Source organism: Oratosquilla oratoria, chromosome 31, assembly GCF_046742065.1.
Source record: "Oratosquilla oratoria isolate Oo_2021 chromosome 31, ASM4674206v1, whole genome shotgun sequence".
In the NCBI taxonomy this organism is placed as follows: domain Eukaryota; kingdom Metazoa; phylum Arthropoda; class Malacostraca; order Stomatopoda; family Squillidae; genus Oratosquilla; species Oratosquilla oratoria.
Window position 1 is genome coordinate 34,519,463 of NC_134807.1, and position 3,200 is coordinate 34,522,662.

Genomic DNA, 3,200 nt, shown 5'->3' on the forward strand with positions numbered 1-3,200 from the left:
ATTTATGTATATTATATATATACTGTATATATATATACATGTATATACATATATATATACATATATATATATACATATACATATATATATACATATATATATATATACAAACACACATATATATATATATCTATATATATTCCCTGCGGTGGGGGAAAAGAATACTGCCACCAAGTATTTCCACTTGGATCGTAAGAGGCGAGAAGAAAGGAACGGGGAGTGGGACTAGGCATCCTTCCCCTCGTAGCCCCACAGGGGACATTCCTAAAAGAAAAAGCAAAGGCATAAAAGGGTCTGGGAGTTTTCTAACCAGCACCCTAAGGTTTGGGTCTTTTAATGTGCGTCTATGTGGTACAGATGAGAGTAAAAGGGAAGAGATAGGTAGTATGTTTGTGAGAAGAGAGATGGATGTGTTGGCTTTGAGTGAAACTAAGTTGAAAGGGAAGGGTGATTGTTAGTTTGGGAGTGTAAGTGGGAGGTTATCAGGAGTGAAGAGAGGGTGAGGGAGGGAAGGGGTGGCTATTCTAGTAATTGAAAAGATAGTGGAGTGGAAGGAGGTTTCCTCAAGGATAATGTGGATGAAGGTGAAACTGGGAAAGGAGATGTGGGTCTTTGTAAGTGCATATGGGGCTGGTAGTGAGAAGAGTGTAGAGGAAAGGGAGGCCTTTTGGATAGATTTAAATGAGTGCATAGAGGATTTAGGAAGAAATGTCAATGTAATAGTACTGGGAGACCTTAATGCTAGGGTAGGAAATGGTCCAATTGATGGAGTGGTTGGGAAATGTGGAGTTCCAGGAAAGAATTGTAGTGGAGAGTTGATGATGGAAATGTGTCTAGAAAGAGAGTTGATGATAGCAAATACAGTGCTTCGGAAGAAAGTCAAGCATAAGTACACATGGGAGAGGGTGGTGGATGGAAGGGTGGTAGATAGAGCGTTGATGGATTATGTAGTGGTAAATAGGATTATGATAGAAAGAGTTAAGAATGTACATATGCTTAGGGGAGAGGGTGGGGGAATATCAGTTCATTTTTTGGTAGAAGGTATGTTGAGTGTGGAGGATAGATGGAGAAAGAGGAAAGGGACAAAAGGTAGAGAGGTGCTCAGAGTGAACTCTTTAAATGAAAATGAAAAGGAGAAGGAGTACAAGAAGAAGCTGAGGGAGGAGTGGGGGATGGATAGAGTTAAGTGTGGAGGTGGAATGGGGATGGTTCGAGAAGGGAGTCACAAAGTGTGCAAGGATAGTGTGTGGAACAAGAAAGACAGGAGGAAATAGAAGGAAGGGTAATGAATGGTGGGATGAGGAAACAAAGAAGGTTGTAGAAGAGAAGAAGCGAGCTTTCACAGTTTGGTTACAAAATAGAATGAGGGAGTCATATGACAGGTACAAAGAAAAGAAAAGAGAAGTAAAGCAAAAGGTAAAGGAGGCAAAGAGGAGAGCAGATGTGAAGTGGGGTAGGAGTATGAAAGAAAATATTTATAGTAATAAAAATATGTTTTGGAAAGAAATTGAGAGAGGAAGAGGAGGCGAATCAATTAGAGAAGAAAAGTTAAAAGGTGCAGATGGAGAGATGATAATGGAAGAGAAGGCAGTAAGGGGAAAATGGGCAGAATATTTTAGGGAGTTGCTAAATGTGAAGGAGGATAGGGAGGGAAAGATAGCTGCAGTGGGAAATGCTAAAAAAAATGACCGTGATGAGTGAGGAAAATGGAGGAGAAATAAGGAAGGATAAGGTGAAGGCAGTTGTTAAGATGATGAAAGCAGGTAAGGCACCTGGGCTGGATGGATGCCATGCATAATGTTTAAAAAAAGGAGGTACAGTGATGGTGGAATGGATGATGAGGTTATTTAATGTTTGCTGGAGAGAGGGTAGAGTGCCGAAGGATTGGAGGAGTGCCTGTATAGTTCCACTTTACAAGGGAAAAGGGGACAAGTGTAAATGTAGTAGTTTCAGAGGGATTAGCTTGTTAAGTGTAGTTGGGAAGGCTTATGGGAGGATCTTGATTGAGAGGATTAGGAGAGGAACAGAGGGAGTAATTTGTGAGGAACAGTGTGGATTTAGGACGGGTAGAGGTTGTGTAGATCAGATTTTTGTGATAAGACAGATATGTGAGAAAGCTATAGGAAAGAGGAAGGATGTTTTCTGGGCTTTTATGGATCTGGAAAAGGCTTACGATAGGGTAGACAGAAAGGCACTGTGGGAGGTTATGCAGATATATGGGATAGAAGGAAAGCTTCTAGAAGCTGTCAAGAGTTTTTATGAGAGTAGTAGAGCTTGTGTCAGGATTAGAAATGGAGAGAGTGAGTGGTTCGAGGTAAAGGTGGGACTTTATCAAGGATGCGATATGTCGCCCTGGCTGTTCAACTTATACGTGGATGGGGTAGTGCGAGAGGTAAATGCATGGGTAGTGGGTCAGGAATTGGAGATGTTTAAAGAAAATGGAGAAAAGTGGGAGGTGAGCCAGCTGTTGTTTGCGGACGACACTGCGCTTGTGGCAGGATCGAAGGAGGGATTGAGGAAGTTGGTGACAGAGTTTGGGAGAGTATGTGATCGATGAAAGCTAAAGATGAATGTGGGTAAAAGTAAGGTGATGAGATGTACAAGGGATGAAAGTGGCAATAGACTGGAAGTGATCATTAAGGGAGAGCGACTGGAGGAAGTAGATAGTTTTAGATACTTGGGTGCAAATGTGGCAGGAAAAGGTGGAGTGAAGGTGGAGGTAGAATGTAGATTGAGAAAAGCGAGTAAATGCCTTGGTGGATTGAAGAGTGTAATGAGGAATAGACATTTGGGAATGGATGCTAAAAGGAGACTGTAGGAAGGAGTGATTGTGCCAACAGCACTGTATGGGGCAGAAACATGGAACAAAAAAGAGGAAGAGAGAAGGAGATTGAATGTGTTTGAGATGAGGTGTCTGAGAAGTATGATGGGGGTTACTAGGCTAGATAGAGTGAGAAATGAGGAGGTGAGGAGGCAAACGGGGATGGAAAGGAAGTTGGGAGATAGGGTTGATGAAAGAGTATTAGGATGGTTTGGACACATGGAAGGAATGAGTGAAGTAAGACTAGTAAAAGAGGTATGGAAGGCAGATGTGGAGGGAGTGGATATGAGGGGACGTCCTAGGATGAGGTGGATGGATGGGGTGAAGGGGGCTTTGGGGAAGAGGGGAATGTCTGTTGAGAAAGGACGGGAGAGGACAG